Raw genomic sequence first — 26,261 nt, 5'->3', positions numbered from 1 at the left:
CCAAAAAACTACATTGAGATCCCAAGGTGCCACTGGAGGCACAAAAGGAGGCTGTATATGCAGTACCCCTTTTACAAACGTCTGAACTTCAGGGACTGAAGCTAGTTCTTTTTGGAAGAAAATTGACAGGGCCGAAATTTGAACCTTAATGGACCCCAATTTCAGGCCCATAGACACTCCTGTTTGCAGGAAATGTAGTAATCGACCCATTTGAATTTCCTCCGTCGGGCCTTGCTGGCCTCGCATCACGCAACATATTTTCGCCAATGCGGTGATAATGTTTTTCAGTTACATCCTTCCTGGCTTTGATCAGGCTAGGGATGACTTCATCCGGAATGCCTTTTTCCTTCAGGATCCGGCGCTCAACCGCCATGCCGTCAAACGTAGTCGCGGTAAGTTTTGGAACAGACAGGGTCCTTGCTGGAGCAGGTCCCTTCTTAGAGGTGGAGAAGAATATATATCAAGTATATATATGGGCGCTGTGATGAGTATGTTATATCCTAGCAGCTGTATATATAAGGGGTAGTCAGCCCCTTAGAATTACAAGAAAGAGAAAAAAGATATACAGCGCTGATTTGACACAAATGAAGTCTAGATTTAATAAATGTAATAAAACAGATTTTGTATAATGAAATACAATACAAAATATTTAAATAAAAAAAAAAAAAAAAAAAAAAAATGTTTAAAATACTGTATGTCTCTTAAATGACTACGGGTGGGCTTGAGGATAAATTTGGCTGACAATCACTTGTTTTTAGGCACACACCAATAAACCACAGTCATAGTATTGGACCAAATAGTGACAAGTTCATCCTGATGGATGTATTTACCAAGTCTGTGTTCCGTTCTCAAATTGGATCCCGCTTTGCTGTAAATCCGTATGGCAACGGTGATGGAATTTGGGTCCTGGTTCACAGATGGCTTGGAATTCCGTGTTCCTTTGATTGGGTCCTCTAGATGTCGTGGGCAATGGCAATGCCCATAGGGATCCTGGTCCACGGAAAAGGAAATGTATGCACAGGTCCTGACTGTAGGTGGTAGCGTGGTGGCGGTGCTGGTCAGCTTTTGTCTGCTCAAGGACTTGAGCAGACAAAAGCTGACCAGCACCGCCACCACGCTACCACCTACAGTCAGGACCTGTGCATACATTTCCTTTTCCGTGGACCAGGATCCCTATGGGCATTGCCATTGCCCACGACATCTAGAGGACCCAATCAAAGGAACACGGAATTCCAAGCCATCTGTGAACCAGGACCCAAATTCCATCACCGTTGCCATACGGATTTACAGCAAAGCGGGATCCAATTTGAGAACGGAACACAGACTTGGTAAATACATCCATCAGGATGAACTTGTCACTATTTGGTCCAATACTATGACTGTGGTTTATTGGTGTGTGCCTAAAAACAAGTGATTGTCAGCCAAATTTATCCTCAAGCCCACCCGTAGTCATTTAAGAGACATACAGTATTTTAAACATTTTTTTTTTTTTTTTTTTTTTATTTAAATATTTTGTATTGTATTTCATTATACAAAATCTGTTTTATTACATTTATTAAATCTAGACTTCATTTGTGTCAAATCAGCGCTGTATATCTTTTTTCCCCTTCTTAGAGGTAGAGGCCACGGATCCTCCGTGAGCATCTCTTGAAGTTCCGGATACCAAGTCCTTCTTGGCCAATCCGGAGCCACTAATACAGTGCTTACTCCTCTCCATCTTATAATTCTCAGTACCTTGGGTATGAGATGGCAGAGGAGGGAACACATACACTGACTGGTACACCCATGGTGTTACCAGAGCGTCTACAGCTATTGCCTGAGGGTCCCTTGACCTGGCGCAATACCTGTCGAGTTTTTCCCAACGGTTTATAATCATGTGGAAGACTTCTGGGTGAAGTCCCCACTCTCCCGGGTGGAGGTCGTATCTGCTGAGGAAGTCTGCTTCCCAGTTGTCCACTCCCAGAATGAATACTGCTGACAGTGCTATCACATGATTTTCCGCCCAGCGAAGAATCCTTGCAGCTTCTGCCATTGCCCTCCTGCTTCTTGTGCCACCCTGTCTGTTTACGTGGGTGACTGCCGTGATGTTGTCCGACTGGATCAACCCCGGCTGACCTTGAAGCAGAGGTCTTGCTAAGCTTACAGCATTGTAAATGGCCCTTAGCTTCAGGATATTTATGTGAAGTGATGTCTCCAGGCTTGACCATAAGCCCTGGAAATTCCTTCCCTGTGTGACTGCCCCCCCAGCCTCGCAGGCTGGCATCCGTGGTCACCAGGACCGAGTCCTGAATGCCGAATCTGCGGCCCTCTAGAAGATGAGCACACTGCAACCACCACAGGAGAGACACCCTTGTCCTTGGTGACAGGGTTATCCGCTGATGCATCTGAAGATGCGACCCGGACCATTTGTCCAGCAGGTCCCACTGGAAAGTTCTTGCGTGGAATCTGCCGAATGGGATTGCTTCGTAGGAAGCCACCATTTTTCCCAGAACCCTTTCATTGATGTACTGAGACTTGGCTCGGTTATAGGAGGTTCCCGACTAGCTCGGATAACTCCTTGACTTTCTCCTCCGGGAGAAACACCTTTTTCTGGACTGTGTCCAGGATCATCCCCTAGGAACAGAAGACGAGTCGTCGGAATCAGCTGCGATTTTGGAATATTGAGAATCCAATCGTGCTGCCGCAACACTACCTGAGATAGTGCTACACCGACCTCCAACTGTTCCCTGGATCTTACCCTTATCAGGGAATCGTCCAAGTAAGGGATAACTAAAATTACCTTCCTTCGAAGGAGTATCATCATTTCGGCCATTACCTTGGTAAAGACCCGGGGTGCCGTGGACCATCCATACGGCAGCGTCTGAACTGATAGTGACAGTTCTGTACCACAAACCTGAGGTACCCTTGGTGAGAAAGGTAAATTGGGACATGAAGGTAAGCATCCTTGATGTCCCGAGACATCATGTAGTCCCCTTCTTCCAGGTTCGCAATCACTGCTCTGAGTGACTGAATCTTGAATTTGAACCTCCGTATGTAAGTGTTCAAGATTTTAGATTTAGAATCGGTCTCACCGAGCCGTCCGGCTTCGGTACCACCACAGTGTGGAATAATACCCCGTTCCCTGTTGCAGGAGGGGTACCTTGATTATCACCTGCTGGGAATACAGCTTGTGAATGGCTTCCAAAACTGCCTTCCTGTCAGAGGGAGACATCGGTAAAGCCGACTTTAGGAAACGGCGAGGGGGAGACGTCTCGAATTCCAATTTGTACCCCTGAGATATCCCTTGAAGGATCCAGGGGTCTACTTGCGAGTGAGCCCACTGCGCGCTGAAATTCATTGAGACGGGCCCCCACCGTGCCTGATTCTGCTTGTAAAGCCCCAGCGTCATACTGAGGGCTTGGCAGAGGCGGGAGAGGGCTTCTGTTCATGGGAACTGGCTGATTTCTGCAGCCTTTTTCCTCTCCCTCTGTCACGGGGCAGAAATGAGGAACCTTTTGCCCGCTTGCCCACGAAAAGACTCCGCCTGATAATACGGCGTCTTCTTATGTTGAGAGGCGACCTGGGGTACAAACGTGGATTTCCCAGCTGTTGCCGTGGCCCCCAGGTCTGAAAGACCGACCCCAAATAACTCCTCCCTTTAATAAGGCAATACTTCCAAATGCCGTTTGGAATCTGCATCACCTGACCACTGTCGTGTCCATAACCCTCTACTGGCAGAAATGGACAACGCACTTAGACTTGATGCCAGTCGGCAAATATTCCGCTGTGCATCACGCATATATAGAAATGCATCTTTTAAATGTTCTATAGGCAATAATATACTGTCCCTATCTAGGGTATCAATATTTTCAGTCAGGGAATCCGACCACACCAACCCAGCACTGCACATCCAGGCTGAGGCGATTGCTGGTCGCAGTATAACACCAGTATGTGTGTAAATACATTTTAGGATACCCTCCTGCTTTCTATCATCAGGATCCTTAAGGGCGGCTATCTCAGGAGAGGGTAGAGCCCTTGTTCTTACAAGCGTGTGAGCGCTTTATCCACCCTAGGGGATGTTTCCCAACACACCCTAACCTCTGGCGGGAAAGGATATAATGCCAATAACATTTTAGAAATTATCAGTTGTTATCGGGGGAAACCCACGCATCATCACACACCTCATTTAATTTCTCAGATTCAGGAAAACTACAGGTAGTTTTTCCTCACCGAAAATAATACCCCTTTTTGGTGGTACTCGTATTATCAGAAATGTGTAAAACATTTTTCATTGCCTCAATCATGTAACGTGTGGCCCTACTGGAAGTCACATTTGTCTCTTCACCGTCGACACTGGAGTCAGTATCCGTGTCGGCGTCTATATCTGCCATCTGAGGTAACGGGCGCTTTAGAGCCCCTGACGGCCTATGAGACGTCTGGACAGGCACAAGCTGAGTAGCCGGCTGTCTCATGTCAACCACTGTCTTTTATACAGAGCTGACACTGTCACGTAATTCCTTCCAACAGTTCATCCACTCAGGTGTCGACCCCCTAGGGGGTGACATCACTATTACAGGCAATCTGCTCCGTCTCCACATCATTTTTCTCCTCATACATGTCGACACAAACATACCGACACACAGCACACACACAGGGAATGCTCTGATAGAGGACAGGACCCCACTAGCCCTTTGGGGAGACAGAGGGAGAGTTTGCCAGCACACACCAGAGCGCTATATATATATACAGGGATAACCTTATATAAGTGTTTTTCCCCTTATAGCTGCTGTATCTTTAATACTGCGCCTAATTAGTGCCCCCCTCTCTTTTTTAACCCTTTCTGTAGTGTAGTGACTGCAGGGGAGAGCCAGGGAGCTTCCCTCCAACGGAGCTGTGAGGGAAAATGGCGCCAGTGTGCTGAGGAGATAGGCTCCGCCCCCTTCTCGGCGGCCTTATCTCCCGTTTTTCTGTGAATTCTGGCAGGGGTTAAATGCATCCATATAGCCCAGGAGCTATATGTGATGTATTTTTAGCCATCTAAGGTGTTTATATTGCGTCTCAGGGCGCCCCCCCCCAGCGCCCTGCACCCTCAGTGACCGGAGTGTGAAGTGTGCTGAGAGCAATGGCGCACTGCTGCGGTGCTGTGCGCTACCTTATTGAAGACAGGACGTCTTCTGCCGCCGATTTTCTGGCCCTCCTCAGTTTTCTGGCTCTGTAAGGGGGCCGGCGGCGCGGCTCTGGGACCCATCCATGGCTGGGCCTGTGATCGTCCCTCTGGAGCTAATGTCCAGTAGCCTAAGAAGCCCAATCCACTCTGCACGCAGGTGAGTTCGCTTCTTCTCCCCTTAGTCCCTCGGTGCAGTGAGCCTGTTGCCAGCAGGTCTCACTGAAAATAAAAAACCTAAAACTAAACTTTTCACTAAGCAGCTCAGGAGAGCCACCTAGTGTGCACCCTTCTCGTTCGGGCACAAAAATCTAACTGAGGCTTGAAAGAGGGTCATAGGGGGAGGAGCCAGTGCACACCAGGTAGTCCTAAAGCTTTTACTTTTGTGCCCAGTTTCCTGCGGAGCCGCTATTCCCTATGGTCCTTACGGAGTCCCCAGCATCCACTTAGGACGTTAGAGAAAACATGTGCAGAGAGAGTTAGTTTTGGGTGGGGTGTGTTCAATCTGCAATCTAAATTGCAGTGTAAAAATAAAGCAGCCAGTATTTACCCTGCACAGAAACAAAATAACCCACCCAAATCTAACTCTTTCTGCACATGTTATATCTGCCCCCCCCCCTGCAGTGCACATGGTTTTGCCCAACTGCTAAAAAATTTCCTGCTGCGATCAACTCAGAATTACCCCCTAAATGCACATACTCACCCATATGCAGAGTTATACGCCGGCGGACTGCACCTACTGTATCCACAACTTTGACTTCATACTCATCCTCATTATCAGTGCGCTGTGTGCAACGCTTCTCAATGTGATTTGCAAATGGACTTGAGTTCAACTCTAAATGGTGCTAAAGTGAGTGAAGTTTGGAATATTTTTTATTATTAATACTAAGAAATGTGGTTGTTCACTGATAGATTTCTTACATTATTCCTTGCAATTCTAGCTCATTATATTGTTATATTATTGCAGTTCTAACTCATTATATTGTTATATTATTGCAGTTCTAACTCATTATATTGTTATATTATTGCAGTTCTAACTCATTATATTTTTCTCATCTTCTGCCTCCCTTTTCTACTTTTCAACAATGCATTTTATAATTAGACTAAGTTGTTCATTCTTTATTTATTTTTACAGGGTTGCTAAGGACATCATTGGTGAGGTGGAGCTGGATGGCAGATGCACATGGGGAATGGCAGCACCAGGACCTGGTGAAAGTTTTTTGTATTTTAAGGTAAGAGTTTTGGTTTGTCCGATTGTCCCTGAGGAAAGTTTATAATTAAATTGAAAAATGGAAAAGGAGAGAAGTTTGTGATCTGTATGATGTCTGCCTCACAGGTTGAATATTTTTATCCTGAGAAAAGCACCTTTGGTGTGACCACCTTTTGCTTTCAAAACAGCATCAATTCTTCTAGGTACACTTGCACACAGTTTTTGAAGGAACTCGGCAGGGAGATTGTTGCAAACATCTTAGAACAACTATAAATACACGGGTAAGTCACATTATTATGACCACCAGCTAATAGCCAGAGTAACCGCCGTGTGCAGCACGGACTAAAACTAGACTGGCTGAACTGTCATTTTAGACACACGTCTGGTAGCCCCCAGGTTAACTTTGATGTTGGTTATTCGCATTGCTGCCACTTGTCCAGTCACTATAACCAGGTGGGTTATGGTAGGGGGCAGGGGAGGGGTAAATGAATTACCCTGTCCCCTGTCGGCATTCTAAAAGTTGGGATGCCACGGTCGGTCATGTGACCGCCGGGACTCCAACTGTCAGTAACGCGTATAACAACCCCTGGGCAGACTTTGGTGTTTCATGCATTCAAACTATTTCCAGAGTGTCGTTCCTTTCTGCACATATGTCATCTGTTTGTTCTGGCACCCGAAAAAATGTCCCCTGCCTTTATGTAGTATTATAAATTTGCCCCTGATTATTTATGTTGTCACGTTTACGTGCACATGCCCCTCAGAATTAACATGCACAGCGCGGGCATGTAGCTGTGAGTTTAAAAATGTATATTTTAATATAGTTTCCCCTTATGCACCACAAGTTTAAATGCATTATTACACATTGGGAATCACCTCAAAACTAAAATGAAGTAAATGAGTGATGCTGTCACCTTCCGGATCACCAGAATTCATCCACACACACTGACCACATCACCTCCCGACCCATCCCCAGTCCCATCGGAATGTATACACACACTAAACACATCAGAATGTGCACACACAGTTATGCTGCACGCACACATTGTCCCACTGTACATGGTGCACATGGCATGGTGCTGCATAATTTAATCAGAATGAATAATAAAATACAGTTTATTAATAAAAGAAACTCCCCCCACACACTGGGTTCATTCCAAGTTGATCACTTGCTGCCATTATTCGCTGCATAGCGATAAGTGAAAAAATGGCTAATCTGCGCATGCGTATGCACCGCAATGCGCACGTGCGTCTTACGGGTACGAAGTCCTTTGTGGTTTTGCACTGGTTCTAGCAACAATTCCAATTGCACAGCCATTCGCAAGGAGATTGACAGGAAGAGGGCGTTTCTGGGTGTCAAATAACCGTTTTCTGGGAGTGTTTAAAAAAACGCAGGCGTGGCCGGGCGTTTGCTGGGCGGGTGTCTGACGTCATCCAGGGGCCATCCTTCTGGACCTCTCTGCTGCCTTTGACACTGTAGATCATCCTCTCCTCCTGCGTACACTCCAAAACACTGGCCTCTCTAGCACTGTCCTTGACTGGTTTTCTTCTTACCTCACTAACCGCTCCTTCTCTGTGTCTGCCTCCAGCACCACCTCACACCCTTCCATCCTTCCTGTTGGTGTCTCTCAGGTTTCTGTCCTTGGACCCCTTCTGTTCTCCCTGTACACCTCTTCCCTGGGTGCGCTCATTAACTCCTTTGGCCTTCAATACCACCTCTATGCTGATGATACACAACTCTATCTCTCCTCTCCTGATATGTCCCCCTCTGTCCTCTCCCAGGTTTCCAGCTGCCTCTCCGCAATCTCCTCCTGGATGTCCGAGCGCTCTCTGAAGCTCAACATGGACAAAACTGAACTCATCATCTTCCCCCCCATCCAGAGCAACATCCCCAACCAATATCTCTATCATTGTTGACAACACCACCATCTCCCCCATTCCCCAACTCCGCTGCTTGGGTGTCACTCTTGACTCCTCCCTCTCCTTTGCACCCCACATCCAAGCTCTGGCACAATCCTGTCGTTTCCAACTATGCAACATTGCTCGTATCAGGCCATATCTCTCCCAGAGTGCAACTAAACTCATCATCCACTCAATGGTCTTCTCACGACTTGACTACTGCAATGTTCTCATCACTGGCCTCGCTTGCTCCCATCTTGCTCCCCTCCAATCTGTCCTAAACTCTGCAGCTAGGCTTATCTTCCTCTCCCGCCGCACCACATCTGCCACTCCCCTTCACCAAAATCAACACTGGCTCCCATTCCCCTACAGAATCCTCTTTAAACTCCTCACCCTCACATACAAGGCCATCTCTAATTACACTGCTCCCTACATCTCCAACCTCATCTCCCTTTATACTCCCTCCCGCCCCCTACGGTCGACCAATGACCGTCGCCTCTCCACCGCCCTGGTCACTGCTTCCCATGCTCGTGTTAAAGACTTTGCCCGTGCTGCACCCATTCAGTGGAACGCACTCCCCCGCTCCATTAGACTCTCCCCAACCTTGCAAAGCTTCAAACGGGCACTAAAAACCCACCTATTCATCAAAGCCTACTCTCCTGATGCATAACCCAGTCCTGAAGCCGCGCCCCCACCCCCCTACCTCATGCCGTGACCATCTCAACTTTGCTTGTATACTGCCATCAGGCTAACTTCCGCTTGCCTGCACCTCTTGTCATCTGTCTGTCGCCCCTCCCCTCTAGATTGTCAGCTCTTCAGAGCAGGGCCCTCTTTCCTCCTGTTATCTAAGCCCTCGTCTCGACACATTTCACTCGCAGCTCTCCCCTACTCAAAGACCATCTTTACCCTGCTAGTAAAGGCTCATCTCCATCTATGGCCACCAGCCTCTAGTAGTACGATGATCACTCCCTCAATACTTACATCTTAGCTGTATTATGTCTTGAGAATGTGTGGTGCTTTATGTTACCTGTACTCTATTTATGTTATTTATTTACTGTAATGCTATGTTTTGTCCCCTGTACTGTCCTTTGTACGGCGCTGCGAAACACATGTGGCGCCTTATAAATAAAATGTAATAATAATAATTACCGTGTCACTCGTCACAGCAATCATCGCACAGGATAAGTAACTACAGGGCTGGTCTTGTTTTGCACAAAATGTGTTTGCAGGCGCTCTGCTGCACAGGCGTTCACTAGCAGTTTTTAGCAGCCGTGCAAACGCATTGTCGCCGCCCACCGGGGAGTGTATGTTCGCTTTGCAGAAGTGCGAACGCCTGTGCAGCAGAGCGCCTGCAAAAATATTTTGTGCAAAACAAGACCAGCCCTGGACTTACTCTTCGTGTGTGTTGATTCTAACGTTGGAGGGTTGGCTTTTGACGTCACACACCCGCCCTGCGAACACCCAGCCATGCCTGCATTTTCCCTAGCACGCCTGCGTTTTTCCAAACACTCCCTGAAAATGATCAGTTGCCACCCAGAAACGCCCCCTTCCTGTCAATCTTCTTGCGGCCGACAGTGCGACTGAAAACGTTGCTAGAACCTGTGCAAAACCACAGAGCTCTGTGTACCCGTACGTCGTGCATACGCATGCACAGATTAGCCGTTTTTTACACTGATCGCTGCGGACAACGGCAGCTAGCGATCAACTCGGAATGACCCCCATAATGTATGTATACACACACACACACACACACACACACACATACTGTATGTATACTAACACATATATACACACACCCAGATACAGCTCTTCTGAGTATTAAAGTGTTAACTTCTTGGACACAAGAACCCCAGAAAGCCAACTGCAGTGTACATAGCATGCTGCTGAGACAATTAGACACTAATGGAAACTGTCTTCTCTCATCATAGTAGTAAGTGGGAAACCCGTATGTCACTTGTGCTATTATTGTACACAGAGGACAGAGAGACTTTGCACGCTGGATTTACGGAAGTACACAGAAGGGAATCTAAACAAGTATGATACAGTCTATTGACTGTGATGAGAGACTTGCCACAGTAACTGGGTGTATCTTCCAAAACATGAGGATTGCAACTTACATTTCAGAAATGATCAGTGAGTCCCATTACAGGTCTTAGAAGGATAATGAATTAAACTTAATTTGTTGGGCATTTCCTGAAGAGCATAGAATTGTAATATGGAGATTATAGAAATCATTTGAATGATGTAATCACAATGATACCTACACTGAATATAGGTACCAGTAATTGGGAAGCATTATTTACACTGAGCATAATCTCATTAGTCCTACACCCAAGGGTACCAGTTAATCTCCAAACATTCGGTCCTCCAATGAAGAGGCAGGCTTGTTTGATAGCACACTAATGTGTGGTAAAAGCAGTGGTGCAAGTATGCGGGTACGGAGTACCCTTAAGAATTTGGCAGCGGGTACACAGTACCACCTGCCACACACTTTGCCATTGCCACAATTATAATGTACTACAAAGCAACAAGACCATGGTGCTTGACAGCATCACGGCCCCTCCCACATTGTCAGGGTTACCGGGAGTGCGACAGTGGCTGTATTTTCCTGTTATAATGGAGCCATTACTATATATTGTTATTAAATTGGGGGCATTACTATATATTTTTAGCCTTGCCTCCAGAATACCCCAAAAAAGGGGCTATGTCATGTGGCCACGCCACTAGTGTCATGAAGCCACTCCCACTAGCAGCATGTGGTCACGCCCCATCACAACACATGACCACGCCCATTTTTCATCACTCAGTACCCATAAGAAAATATTTCTACTTGCACCACTGGGTAAAACAAACAGTAATATAAATGTGATAACACTGTGGTCAGTGAGCATTAGTTGTCCCACATGCGTCTGGAGCTTGGTAATTCTTGCAGCTTCACAGCCCAAATGCTGTAGTAAATGGGATACTGCAATCCCTACGTAGTACATCTGGGGGATATTAAATAGTTGCGGTTTTCCACCCAAAAATGCCAGTTTTCACAGAATATCTTACAAATATTTAATGATAAATAAGCCCCATATTATGTTGATAACAGATCCTAAATATGCCGTTTACATAGGAACTAGAAACAAAACACTTTCTGAAGTTAGGAGACCACATGGCAAATGTTCCATGAAGACTACATTGAAAACAATTTTTTTTGTTCTTAAAAAAAAATGTGAAAAATGGATGTCCACAGTGTATTAAGCGGAAAAGTTTCTCTTCTTCTGATTCTCCATGAGCCAAATACTGTACCTGCACATGATGACTTCAGTACCATTTACAGCGGCTCCACAAAGGTGCACATATCATTAAAAAGTACATAACGTTTTCTGCTGTGCAGGCATTACTCTTTCTTTAACATAAACCTAATGTATGTTTGAAACAAATGTATAGATCACAGCTTTCTGAGAGGTAGTCTGAAGCTCACTGAGGTTGCAGGCATTTCTGGGAATAAATCGTCAACTTGTTACATGCGCTATGTAACACTAAGGAGGTGGTCCTGCCTTCTGTAAGTGGAACATTACTCACTGCTAAGCCATACCTTGGAAATGACTCAAGCTGCACCTACGGCTAAGCTTAGGGCACCTGTCTCAGACAGGGCTGGCTATTAGCAGATTACTTACTTACAGGGTGTTTGGGGAAGTAAGAATTACACAGACAGCTGGGCAGGAAACCAGCCAGGGTCCTGTTTTCATGTACACACAGAGAAGAACAGAGGTACGGGTACTGTTGCATCTTCTTTCTCACACACTTTAAATGAAATATATGGTTGCATTACACATTCTATATAAATTACAAGCGCTGCATCCCATGGTTTTCCTGTATTTAGGCTTTAGATCCGAGTCATTTTTAATAAAGGGACTGAAGTGCTACAGCTACCTGAATGTATATTCACTATTCAACAGACCTATAGTCCCATATAAATGCCATTGTTCTAGGAAAATTGCCTATTTGCAAACTTTCTCTGTTCATACGATGAAGCGAAGGAGAACTATTTGACAGTAACGTTCTGTAGCCTTCTGCAGCCTTGCTAGAGCCTGTAGTTCCCTCACATCATAACCCGAACCCTAATATGCCCCTCTGCAAACTTACCTTTACCCACCGCAGCCTAGTTATAAACTTTTCTCCATTTAATAAATGCAGCCCAAACATAAGGCCACCCAGGGTTGGACTGGCCCATAGGGGTATAGGGGAAACCCCCGGTTGGCCCCACTACCTGAGGGCCCACCCCCTCCTCTAGGGATCAGGATTCAGACTATGCACTTGCATTATACAATGTACATGTTACATTATACTACACAGGACTATGGTGTATTCTCTACAGTGCATTGCTGTTAATAATATGGTACATCATCATGCATGCACTAGCAGTACTTACTATATATACTGTATATTTATAAAGGGGCCCAGACCATGTACACTGTAATGGTTAGCCAAGGCACTGTGAATGCTGGCCAAACCCCCTCTGGAGGTTGACCACGCCACTAAGTGTGGACCCCTATCAGTGCATTCCCCCGGTGGGCCCTTCATGCCCCAGTCCGACACTGAGTTTGCCCTCTTTACATGTAAACTATTGATAGTGGAACTTGTGGATGAGGGGAGCAGCATAAGCTGTCAACAAATTGAAAATAAAATACTTCCCTCCAACATGGAAGTGCCCCAGAGATCAGTATCTTACTGTTTTGGTATAAATTGTCCCAGTGGAGCAATTCCCTTGTAGTACTCCTACTTCTGCTTCTTATAATGGATAAAGGCCACACCCAAGCGAGTGGAATCTTTGTACTCCCAGTAATTTATATGGCCAGAGGGCATCATGAGAATAGTGAAAATACAGAGCTTTGCTCCAGTTGTTGCAGATGCCTTACTATAATTATCTCTCTAACTATAGTGCAACCTCTCTTTCTCATTATCAACAAGCGAGACAGACATTGGACATTTTCTTACTGGCAGCAGGACAATCTAATTTAGACTATACTAAGAATACATTTTACAGATTTGGCAATAAGACGGGTAAGCTTCTGGCTACCATGACAAGGACGTTCAGGCGCAAGAATCATATAATGGCGATTAGGACGTCTAACCTCACCTCTAGTAATAAAAAAAGTTTTTTGTTAGTAACTTGTAGGCTTCAACTGTCTCACTCCTGTCCTGATTAACTAGTGACGTAAAACTCCCCACATTGATGCAATCCCAGCGTGATCTTCTCAAGTATGACAATACCTAAGAGGAGAATTCTCAGCTGCAGTTGTATAAATCTCTGGGCCCAGATAGCTGCAGATGAGAATACTGTAAGTTGTTTAAATAAAAACATCCTCCCCCTATTACTTAATCTTTCCTGGACGTTTTATAGGCGTCTGCTCCTCAAAATTCAACCAGCACACTCATTCTTCAACTAATAAAGACCCTAGTTCTTTATCTTCTTATCATCCCAACATTATTAAATGTAGATTTTAATTTATCATCTAAGCTTATTACCAACAGATTCCATTCTCCCAATGCTGCTTACTGACCATCAGTTAGCAATTGGATAGCAGTGGCTGTGTTCTCTAATTCACATGCTCCTGCTAATGTCCTTTTCAGTTTACATGCACATTAAGCAAGTGACATGGTCTCATGGATCATTATTGCAGGCAGGCAGTATGATTGCTAGGGAGTTTGGAAATTATTTCACAGTTTATATTATTTATTATTTTTACTGTGCCCCATGTACTTTACCTCCCTTATTACTAACCGTTCCTGCAGCCTCCCATTCAAACTGTCATGGCTGCCAGCCTTCCACTCTATAATTTAAACTCTCTTCAGACTTCATGCTCTGAGTGGTGCCCAGTTAGGGATGTCGTCTGTAATTTCTTATCGCTCAAGCTTCCCTTCAGAAAAAAAGTATACCAAAAAGTTTGGGAAAGCTTTACTGATGTGCAGTGGATCTAAACGATACACTGCGTTGCTTTCACTCAACTCTCTGGTTTGAGATGCATGCATACTGTCAAGACCCCCTTCTCTTGTCCCAGATTTCTTGCTCCTCTTTGATGCTGAGTTTGTTTTGTTGCATTTACTCTATGCATGTGCGTAGCTACCGTGGGTGCAGGGGCTGCTTTAGAACCCAGGCCCCCTGCTGGTCCCATCTTCCCACCTGCACCCAGTTATGCATGCGTCAGGCAAAAGAGGCTCCTCCTCCCGCTGCCTGCCCTCCTTCCTCTACCATATCACACTGTTATGCATTGTTCTGGGCTGGGGACTGCTGCCTGAAAGGGGGCATGGCATCGTTGTTAGGGGCGTGGCCTTGTGGATCACCTTTTTGGATAGGATCCCAGTATTGACCGGGGGAGGGAGGCTGCAGTCTCTTCTCTCACTTCCTACCCAATGTGCTGGCGCTTCAGTAGTTGACAGAGGTAATAAGGGTGAGGGGTGGGGGGCGCTGAGGGGTGAGAGGGCCTTTCAAAATTTTGCCATAGGGCCCATATATTCCTATTTATGCCCCTGACTCTATGCTAAACCCATTTACATACCAATATCATCTTACATGTTTATTTCTGTTTCTGATTGTATTTTTGTTTTGTAGTGTGTGTGATTTACTACAATAACATTTTTATTTAAAAATAATAATAATAGTTAACTGTAATTTACACAGCTGGTTCCATTTGGCTTTCTGTAATCTGCACAAGTGTTTGTCTCATAACCCAGTAGTGTCTGCTTTTATATATCAATGTTTTATGGAGATTAATGGCTCCATCATGTTCCTGGAGGGGGGCCGACACACCTTAAAGACATTATAGCTCCTTGTTCAAACACTCTTCCTTCCTCAGTGTTCCAGAACTGATGGAAATCAATACAAACTATTCAAAGTCTTACTTTCACCTTTTCAGTTGTCACATGAACAGACATGTTACAGGGTCTGTAACCTTAAAACTACAATGAAAATGACTCTGGAGAGAGAGGCTAATAGGACACATCATTTGCCAACTGTAAGAGACTGACAAGTAGCAGATAATTGTCTAGAGAAGTTTTTTTTAAACAGGTATCATTGCAGCAACAGGTTCTGGGAAGAGTCCCCCTCTGTCTGGTCTTCTGCCTATTCTACAGTATTACAAACATCTTATGAATCATCTTATTCAGAGGCGGAATTACCATTGGTGCAACAGGTGCACTGCAGACCCCTAAGAGACCCACTGCTGCCCAGACAAGCAAAGAGTGGTCACCTGTACCCCCGCAGACCATTTTGAGCATTGTCGAAAGATTGACTCAGGGCAAAGAGCAGGGTGGGCCCCACTGACTGAGGACCTTCCCCTTACCTTAGATACTGTAGGTGGGGTTGACTTTGTGTGTGCCGGACTAATAGAGGAGTCCTGCCACCCAGGGTTGGACTGGCCTACAGGGGTACAGGGGGAAAATATTTATCTGGTACATTATCCAACATGCACTAGCAGTATTTATATATTTGTCCCAGACCATAAACTCTCTAATGGTTACGCAAAGCAATGTAGCGGCTGGCCACACCCCTAAACATGGGCACCTACCACTGCATTCCCCGGTAGGCCCTTCATGCCCCAGTCCAACACTGCTGCCACCTATCAGCGCTGATGATCACAGCCACATAATGCCACTTATTAACAGACAGCAGTATAGTTTTTCCTGATTCCCTGCGGTCTCTGAATTAAAGGCAGCTCCCAACCGGTGTAACTGGCACTGTCAGAGTCTGCCTATGTGCCAAACTGAGGAAACACAAGGGGCAGGGGTCCATGTCAGGGACAGAGCAGAGATTGGCGTGTTCTGGCCCACCAAAATACATGCCCCCTGTTCTCCACACTGCACAGGACATTGTGCTTCCTCCCCTATCATCCGCTTGCCTTCCGGTGTCACCTTCTGTCTTCCTCTGTCACCTACTGCTGTGTGGCATTTTGTGAACTTGGGTTGGGGTGAAAGAGGGCAGTCCAAATTATATTTTTGCACCTGGGCCCACCACTCACAAGTTCCGACACTGATTTTATTATAGGTGTTTCTATCTGTGATAAACTATTAGTAGCTGTCTGTAATGGAAAAAGCTAAAAGTTACAGGTATTTCCAAGTAGGTAGACAACAATAACATAGTTGCCATCATCCTGCTGTGGATCAGATCATATATATTATAATGTAATACGTATGGTAAATTATATACATACTCAGAGTCACTGAGTCATCTTCGATATGCATAGTGCGAGCAGGGCATGCCACCCCCACCCCCGACACACACACACACACACACACACACACACACACACACACACACACACACACACACAGTCCCATAGCTCCTACAGCAGAAATGAAGACAAGTCCTATAATAAGGAGAAGAGGGCCTGTCAATGGGAGTAAGTATAACCGCTAGGGCAGGGGTGGCCAACCAGTCAGAGGCAAAGAGCCAAAAAATATCTGTAGTCAAACCAAAGAGCCGGTATCATGTGCGCACCCAAAATGGGGCGTGGCCTGTCACAAGGTCATGCCCCATTTTTGTGCGCCCGCCTTCAGTATGACCATGTGTCACACTCCTGTTTTTAGTTACACTGGGGCGAGAAACACTGAAACATTTTACACATTACGGCAGTCAGAGTCCCCATTTAACACATTGTGGCAGGCAGAGTCCCCATTTTATACAATGCGGGAGGCAAGTGTCCCTGTTTTACACATGACAGCAGGCAAGTGTCTCCATTTAACACATTGCGGCAGGCAGAGTCCCCATTTTACACATTATGCCAGGCAAGAGTCCCTGTTTTACACGTTGCGGCAGGCAAGAGTCCCCATTTTACATGTTGCAGCACGCAAGAGTCCCCATTTTACATGCTGCGGCAAGCAAGAGTCCCCATTTTACACATTGCGGCAGGCAAGAGTCTCCATTTTACATATTGCGACAGGCAGATTCCCCTTTTACATGGAGAGAGAGAGTGTTATACTTACATTTGCAGCAGCATCAACTGACTAGCTGTCCTCTTGTCCATCCCACTTCTCGCCCTAAGCCTCTTCGCAACGCAGGGCACTGTGGGTGGGCTGGGGGCAGCTGGGAAAGACGTTATCTGTCCCAGAAGACAGGCAGGGGCAGAGAAAGGGGAGCAGGGAGGCTGCTCTGCTCACGGATTGCCACGATGGCCATCCTCTAAGTGTAGAGACAAAGATAAAGCAATCTCTGTCTCCAACAGGAGGGGTTTCTGCTGCCGCGCGTCAAGTGTCAGGGAGTGGGAAGCAGGAGCTTCAGCTCAATAAAGAAAGATCCGCATGCGGCTTGAGAGCCGCGTGTTGGCCACCGCTGCGCTAGAGTGACAACGGGACGGGCAGATCAGTGGGTGATGACTAACATGAATCTATAGCAAAATGAGTCCAAAACTACTAGTCAGTAATAATTTACAGTAGAGAGTGAATTATTACAGGGTATAAAGATACTGTATTATTTACAGGTATTTACAGATATAGTAATATCAGTTGTATATTGTATAGTATGGAAATCTCAACATCATTTGTTACAATTATATCAGAAGTCACAAAGAAATTCCATTACCATATACAGATTGTTATATATAACCTCAATATAAAATCGGAATATTTCAGGATATGGTAAAGTATGTATTATAGTAGTCGCATTGCATTTTTGTAATACTTGAAAAAATAAGATTTTACTCACCGGTAAATCTATTTCTCGTAGTCCGTAGTGGATGCTGGGGACTCCGTAAGGACCATGGGGAATAGACGGCTCCGCAGGAGACTGGGCACATCTAAAGAAAGCTTTAGGACTATCTGGTGTGCACTGGCTCCTCCCCCTATGACCCTCCTCCAAGCCTCAGTTAGGACACTGTGCCCGGAAGAGCTGACACAATAAGGAAGGATTTTGAATCCCGGGTAAGACTCATACCAGCCACACCAATCACACCATATAACTCGTGATAGGAACCCCGGTTAACAGTATGATAACAATGGAACCTCTGAATAGATGGTTCGCAATAACAACCCGATTTGTGTAACAATAACTATTTACAAGTATTGCAGACAATCCGCACTAGGGATGGGCGCCCAGCATCCACTACGGACTACGAGAAATAGATTTACCGGTGAGTAAAATCTTATTTTCTCTGACGTCCTAGTGGATGCTGGGGACTCCGTAAGGACCATGGGGATTATACCAAAGCTCCCAAACGGGCGGGAGAGTGCGGATGACTCTGCAGCACCGAATGAGAGAACTCAAGGTCCTTCTCAGCCAGGGCATCAAATTTGTAGAATTTTGCAACGTGTTTGCCCCTGACCAAGTAGCAGCTCGGCCAAGTTGTAAAGCCGAGACCCCTCGGGCAGCCGCCCAAGATGAGCCCCCTTCCATGTGGAATGGGCTTTTACAGATTTAGGCTGCGGTAGTCCCACCGCAGAATGCGCAAGCTGAATAGTGCTACAAATCCAGCACGCTATAGTCTGCTTAGAAGCAGGAGCACCCAGCATGTTGGGTGCATCTAGGATAAACAGCGAGTCAGTTTTCCGGACTCCAGCCGTCCTGGAAATATAATTTTTCAGGGCCCTGACTACGTCCAGTAACTTGGAATCCTCCAGGTCCCTAGTAGCCGCAGGCACCCCAATAGGTTGGTACAAGTGAAAACCTGATACCACCTTCGGGAGAAAGTGAGGACGAGTCCTCAACTCTGCCCTATCCATATGGAAAGTCAGGAAAGGCTTTTTTATGACAAAGCCGCCAATTCTGACACATGCCTGGCCGAAGCCAGAGCCAACACATGACCACTTTTCATGTGAGATATTTCAAATCCACGGTTTTAAGTGGCTCAAACCAATGTGATTCCAGGAACTTCAAAACCACATTGAGATCCCAAGGTGCCACTGGGGCACAAAAAAGGGGCTGAATATGCAGCACTCCCTTACAACGTCTGCACTTCAGGCTGACATCCTTCCTGGCTTTGATCAGGGTAAGAATGACTTCCTCCGGAATGCCTTTTTCACTCAGGATCCGGTGTTCAACCGCCATGCCGTCAATGCAGCCGCGGTAAGTCTTTGAACAGACAGGGCCCCTGCTGCAGCAGATCCTGTCTGAGTGGCAGAGGCCATGGGTCCTCTGAGATCAACTCCTGAAGTTCCAGGTACCAAGCCCTTCTTGGCCAATCCGGAACCATGAGTATAGTTCTTACTCCTCTTTTCCTTATTATCCTCAGTACCTTGGGTATGAGAGGGAGAGGAGGGAACACATAAACCGACTGGTACACCTGCGGTGTCACTAGAGCGTCCACAGCGATCGCCTGAGGTTCCCTTGACCTGGCGCAATATCTTTTTTATTGAGGCATCATGTCCACCTGTGGTCTTTCCCAACGGTTTACCAGCATTTGGAAGACTTCTGGATGAAGTCCCTATTCTCCCGGGTGGAGTCTGCTGCGGAAGTCTGCTTCCCAGTTGTCCACTCCCGGAATGAACACTGCTGCCAGTGCTACCACATGATTTTCCGCCCAACGGGGAATCCTTGTGGCTTCTGCCATCGCCCTCCTGCTTCTTGTGCCGCCCTGCCTGTTTACATGGGCGAGCGCCGTGATGTTGTCTGATTGGATCAGTACGGCTGGTGAAGCAGGGGCCTTGTTTTGCTTAGGGCCTTGTAAATGGCTCTTATCTCCAGAAAATTTATGTTAAGTGAAAACTCCTGTTTTGGACCATAGTCCTTGGGATTTTAGCCCCTGTGTGACTGCACCCCAGCCCCGAAGGCTGGCATCCGTGGTCCCCAGGACCCAGTCCTGTATTCCGAATCTGCGGCCCTCTAGTAGATGAACCCTCTGCAGCCACCACCGCAGCGACACCCTGGTTCTTGCCGACCGGGTTATCCGCTGCTGTATCTGGAGATGGGACCCGGACCATTTGTCCAACAGGTCCCACTGGAAAATCCTTGCGTGGAACTTTCCGAATGGAATTGCTTCGTACGAAGCTACCATTTTTCCCAGGACTCGTGTGCATTGATGTACCGACACCTGTCCCGGTCTTAGGAGGTTTCTGACTAGAGATGACAACTCCTCGGCTTTTTCCATTGGAAGAAACACTTTTTTCTGGTCTGTTTCCAGAATCATTCCCAGGAACAGAAGACGTGTCGTCGGGACCAGCTGTGACTTTGGAATTGAGAATCCAGTCCTGCTGTTGCAGCACTTCCCGAGAAAGTGCTACCCCCTTACCAACTGTTCCTTGGACCTCGCCTTTATCAGGAGATCGTCCAAGTACGGGATAATTAAAACTCCCTTCTTGCGTAGGAGTATCATCATTTCGGTCATTACCCATGGTAAAGACCCTCTGTGCCGTGGATAATCCAAACGGCAGCGTCTGGAACTGATAGTGACAGTCCGGTACCACAATCTTGCGGTACTCCTGGTGAGGAGGGTAAATGGGGACATGCAGGTAAGTATCCTTGATGTCCAGAGTGACCCTGTAATCCCCCTCGTCCAGGATCGCAATAATCGCCCTGAGCGATTCCATCTTGAACTTGAATCTTTTGTTATATGTGTTCAAGGATTTTAAATTTAAGATGGGTCTCACCGAACCGTCCGGTTTCGGTACCACAAACATTGTGGAAAAGTAACCCTTTTCCTGTTGAAGGAGGGGTACCTTGATAATCACTTGCTGTGAATACAGTTTTTTGGATAGCCACCAACACTGCCTCCCTGGCAGAGGGAGTTGCCGGTAAGGCAGATTTTAGGAAACGGCGGGGGGGGGAGACGTCTCGAATTCCAGCCTGTACCTCTGAGATACTGTTTGAAGAACCCAGGGATCCACCTGTGAGAGAGCCCACTGTGCACTGAAATTTCTGAGACGGGCCCCCACCGTACCCGGGTCCGCCTGTGCAGCCCCAGCGTCATGCTGTGGACTTACCGGACGCAGGGGAGGACTTCTGCTCCCGGGAACTAGCTGTGTGCTGCAGCTTTTTCCCTCTACCTTTTCCTCTTGGCAGAAAAGATGAGCCTCTAGCCCTCTACTTTTCTGGGGCCGAAGGGACTGTACCTGATAATACAGTGCTTACTTTTGCTGTGGGGTAGCTTGTGGCAAAAGTTTTGATTTCCCAGCCGTAGCTGTGGAAACGAGGTCTGAAAGACCATCCCCAAACAGTTCCACCGCCTTCTAGGGCAAACTTCCATGTGCCGTTTTGAATCGGCATCGCCCGACCATTGCCGAATCCATAACCCCCGTCTGGCGGCAATGGTTTTACATAGCGCTTATTAGTGATGCCAGTCGGCAAATATCCCTCTGTGCATCACGCATGTATAAGACAGCGTCTTTTATATGCTCTATTTTCAGCAAAATATTGTCCCTATCTATAGTATAAATATTATCCGACAGGGAATCTGACCACGCAGCTGCCGCACTGCACATCCATGCCGAGGCAATAGCAGGTCTCAATATAATGCCCGTGTGTGTGTATATAGCTTTAAGGGTAGTTTTCTGCTTTCTATCAGCAGGTCCTTCAGGGCGGCCGTATCCGTGACGGTAGTGCCACCTTTTTTAATAAGCGTGTAACCGCTTTATCTACCCTAGGGGTTATTTCCCAACGTGACCTATCCTCTGGCGGAAAAGGGTACGCTGCTTAGAAATTATCAATTTCTTATCGGGGGAAGTCCACGCTTCCTCACACACCTCATATCAATTCCTCAGATGCAGGAAATCTACTGGTAGTTTTCTGTCACCAAACATAATACCCTTTTTTGTGGTATCTGGGGTATTATCAGAAATGTGTAATACATTTTTAATTGCCTCAATCATGTAACGGGTGGCCCTATTGGAAGGTACACTAGTCTCATCGTCGTCGACACTGGCGTCGGTATCCGTGTCAACATCTGTGTCTGCCATCTGAGGTAGCGGGCGTTTTAGAGCCCCTGATGACATGTGAGACGCTTGGACAGGCACAAGCTGAGCAGCCGGCTGTCCTATGTCGTCAAACCTTTTATGTAAGGAGTTGACACTGTCACGTAATTCCTTCCATATGTCCATCCACACCGGTGTCGACCCCGCAGGGGGTGACATCCCATTCACAGGCATTTGCTCCGCCTCCACATCATTATCCTCATCATACATGTCGACACAGCAGTACCGACACACAGGGAATGCTCTGACAGAGGACAGGACCCCACAAAGCCCTTTGGGGAGACAGAGGGAGAGTATGCCAGCACACACCAGAGCGCTATATATCACAGGGATATCACCTATAGAGAGTGTTTTCCCTTATAGCTGCATAATATATATATATATATTGCGCCTAATTTGTGCCCCCCCTCTCTTTTTAACCCTTTTCTGTAGTGCAGGACTGCAGGGGAGAGCCAGGGAGCGATCCCTCCAGCAGAGCTGTGAGGGAAAATGGCGCCAGTGTGCTGAGGGAGATGGCTCCGCCCCTTTTTCGGCGGGCTTTCTCCCGCTATTGTAAAAGTTCTGGCAGGGGTTAATAAACACCTATATAGCCCCTGGGGCTATATATGGTGTCAGTTCGCCAGCCAAGGTGTTAATATTGCTGCTCAGGGTGCCCCCCCCCCCAGCGCCCTGCACCCATCAGTGACCGCAGTGTGTGGTGTGCATGAGGAGCAATGGCGCACAGCTGCAGTGCTGTGCGCTACCTTGGAGAAGACAGAAGTCTTCAGCCGCCGATTTTCCGGACCACCTTCTTGCTTCTGGCTCTGTAAGGGGGACGGCGGCGCGGCTCCGGGAACGGACGACGAGGTCGGGTCCTGTGTTCGATCCCTCTGGAGCTAATGGTGTCCAGTAGCCTAAGAAGCCCAAGCTACCACCACTTAGGTAGGTTCGCTTCTTCTCCCCTTAGTCCCTCGGTGCAGTGAGCCTGTTGCCAGCAGGTCTCACTGAAAATAAAAAACCTAACATATACTTTCTTCCTAGGAGCTCAGGAGAGCCCCTAGTGTGCATCCAGCTCAGCCGGGCACAGAAATCTAACGGAGGCTTGGAGGAGGGTCATAGGGGAGGAGCCAGTGCACACCAGATAGTCCTAAAGCTTTCTTTAGATGTGCCCAGTCTCCTGCGGAGCCGTCTATTCCCCATGGTCCTTACGGAGTCCCCAGCATCCACTAGGACGTCAGAGAAACAGTTATTTGCATAAAGTGTAATTGAAAAGCAAGTGATGCAAGCTGAGGGAAGGGAATCAGTAGGAAATGCCAGCGCTTGGTATCCCGGCGGTGAGGAGACTGATGCCGGGATACCAAAGTTTGGAATCCCGACAGGGGTGAGTTGGGGCTGTTTTCCGCTCTCCCCTACCCCCTAACCCTAACACTCTCTTGCCGCAGCCTAACCCTAATCTCCCCCTATATTGCCTAACCCTAACCCCCTCTACCCGCAGCCTAAACCTAAACCCTCCCTCATCCGCACCCTAACCCTCCCCGTGGGTGTCTAACCATAACACCCCCTCTCCCCTAAACTTTCCCCGGCCCTAAACCTAACCGTAGCAGTATACTTCTTATGGTCGGGAATCAGACAGTTGGAATTCCGACGTCGGCCTCCTGTCCATTTCAGAATTCCAGCGCCGCCATTGTGACTGGTGTCGGAATTCCAGCGTCGGTATTCCGACACCCGGTATACCGACTGCTGGTAACTTAACTACATACCGTAGAAATTTTTGTTGCTTTGTTGTCCGTTTCTAGGTGTGTAGGTAAGAAGTGTCTTATACACTAACCTGGTGCTCTTTTATTTGATATTTTATACCCAATTGTTTCAACAGAGCCTGTGCTATTTAACATTTACAGTTAAAAGGAGACAACACTGGGAACAAGGAAGGAATACTGTTACTTGCAATATACGCCTCAAATGTTCTGATTTGTGGCTTTTAAGAGTTTCAGGTCTTAGCTATCTTATGTGTTGTATCAAATGAAGATGGTGCTAGTGCATTGGGGAATCAGAAACATGACAGAATTGTGTCCAGGTGCTCTATTTGTGGTGCATTAATGGGTGTCCAACAAAACATCGAAATTTCTGACAAATGGAGCTTTATCATCATCAAAACAGTAACATGGTCTTTAAAGAAACCCAAAACACAATAACCCTACTTACCATAGGGAGTGCTGGCTTATTTGTTTGTTGCTCTCTGTCAAGTGGGCAGCTACTGTACTCTTACTTTTCTCTCTGAGGTTCCTTTCTCAGCTAGTCAGTTTGGTTCCATTCTAGGACGTCCCTCCACACTTTGGTTCCGGGAAAATCCTGTGTCGCCACCTTTCACACTGGACATGTGTCTGTCCTGTAAAACAGGGTCATCACGTTGTTACTTCATTAAGGTGCATACTGGAGTGCTTCCCATCTACCAGTGAATTTACTTTATTATACTGTAACAAGTGTAGAGTAACCCGGGTCCCCCTTTTTTACAGCAGCATATCTGGCACAGACCAGGGATAACCACAGGTCATGGCCAGGGGCACATACCCTGGTCAGATAACCTGGGCTGAACTATTTACACCAACATATGACCTGTGTTTTTCTTGGGTCCTTATCTCAGTGAGACATTTCTGACTCTAGCTGGACACATACATCTTTTCAGGTGTCTGCCTCCTCAGGTCCTCTCTGAGCTGTCCTCCAGTCTCAGACTTCTTGCCATCCGCAAGACACACAGTTGCCTCAACTGGGCCCTCTCCTCAGCTCCTATAGAGATCAATGATATCCAGTGCACTGACATCTCTTCTTTATATATTGTCAGACAGGGCTTAAAGTGGTGGTAGAACTCATTTCCTGTGCAACCTACCACCCCCACCCCTCCGCGCGCGCGCACACACACACACACACACACACACACACACACACACACACACACACATCTACCATTAGGCAGAACCAGGGCCAGTGCTAGGTTGTTCGGCGTCCCCTTGCAAACCATAAATTTGTGCATTACCTCCCACACTTTATAAAGAGAAAATGGTCTCACAAGGAAGGGGTGTGGCCACACAATCTTACCTCCTATTACGCCACACAGTAGAACAATCTTATTCCCATTATACTGCATGTAGCGCCCCATAATCATATTACACCATATAGTAGTGTCCCTTATTCACTTTATGACACACAGCAGTGTCCCTTATTCACATTACACCACAGTGGTACCGCTTATACACGTTATGGAATTATTGTGGAGGACGTTCCACCTCATCCGTCCCCCGTCCCTGTCCCCCCCATCACTTTAACCCCTGTTGGCAGAACACCGGAAATAGCATTGGCTTAAAATACCAGTAATTAACAAACTTTCAAATTCAAACTTTCCAATTATATTTATGAAGATTGAAGACAAACGTTATAGATGATAAGTTTTGGAGGTGGAAGTGAAAAGTGGCTATCAGAGAAAAGCAGGGAAGGGCAATAGGGAGTGTATCTCGTGATCAGACCAGAAATCTATGCTGGCACAGAAAAGTATGTCCCTATCATTGCAACCTGCTGTACAATCGTGAACAAGAAGAAATGTGCAAGAGATGTTACTTAATACAGCAATACACAGATTATATATATATATATATATATATATATATATATACACACACACACACACACACACACACACACACACACCCTGGGTTTCTACGTATTTATGAATAGATCATACTTGTGATTTCGGGTCGAAGAGTAACTACTTCACCTAACAACTGAGAACTTCTAGTGACTATATAATAGATTATTGCAAATGACTGTATGATTCAATGAACATGTATGATCCATCTATTCATGCTAAGGAGGTTTATATGACAATATTGTAATATGTTGTTTGAACAAACGATATTTTTATCATATGTATTAGATATCTGTGGTGGTTAAGCTCCCAAGAGAATCCCCTTTGTTTTTTCGATTCTATGTCCAGTACCTCTCCTGACAGGAGGTATTTCTCAGTGGTTTGAGCTCATTGGTTATAGCGCAAATAAGGGGTCTTAGTTCTCCTTTTATATATATATATATATATATATATATATCGTCCATGGGTTGGGCGGCACTCAGAGACTTTCACAAACTGGTTAAACTGTGAAC

The 26,261-nt window shown here is 46.5% G+C and overlaps 2 long non-coding RNA genes across 6 annotated transcripts in view; one reads left to right on the top strand and one right to left on the bottom strand.

The window, feature by feature from the left end:
• The window catches only part of LOC135056236 (uncharacterized), a 421,784-nt gene that overhangs the window by 154,618 nt on the left and 240,905 nt on the right, over positions 1–26,261 (bottom strand). For all 3 annotated transcript variants that reach the window (XR_010243931.1, XR_010243932.1, XR_010243933.1), the window contains one exon: positions 24,315–24,498. This is a non-coding gene — a long non-coding RNA (uncharacterized LOC135056236). The remainder of the gene's footprint in view (positions 1–24,314; positions 24,499–26,261) is intronic.
• LOC135056235 (uncharacterized) overlaps positions 1–26,261 on the top strand; it is a 236,939-nt gene that overhangs the window by 207,859 nt on the left and 2,819 nt on the right. For all 3 annotated transcript variants that reach the window (XR_010243929.1, XR_010243928.1, XR_010243930.1), the window contains exon 3: positions 6,279–6,375. This is a non-coding gene — a long non-coding RNA (uncharacterized LOC135056235). The remainder of the gene's footprint in view (positions 1–6,278; positions 6,376–26,261) is intronic.

The sequence above is a fragment of the Pseudophryne corroboree genome, chromosome 3, assembly GCF_028390025.1.
Source record: "Pseudophryne corroboree isolate aPseCor3 chromosome 3, aPseCor3.hap2, whole genome shotgun sequence".
Lineage (NCBI taxonomy): Eukaryota > Metazoa > Chordata > Amphibia > Anura > Myobatrachidae > Pseudophryne > Pseudophryne corroboree.
Note: the sequence above shows the minus strand (reverse complement) of the source record. Positions and strands in the feature narration are given on the sequence as shown.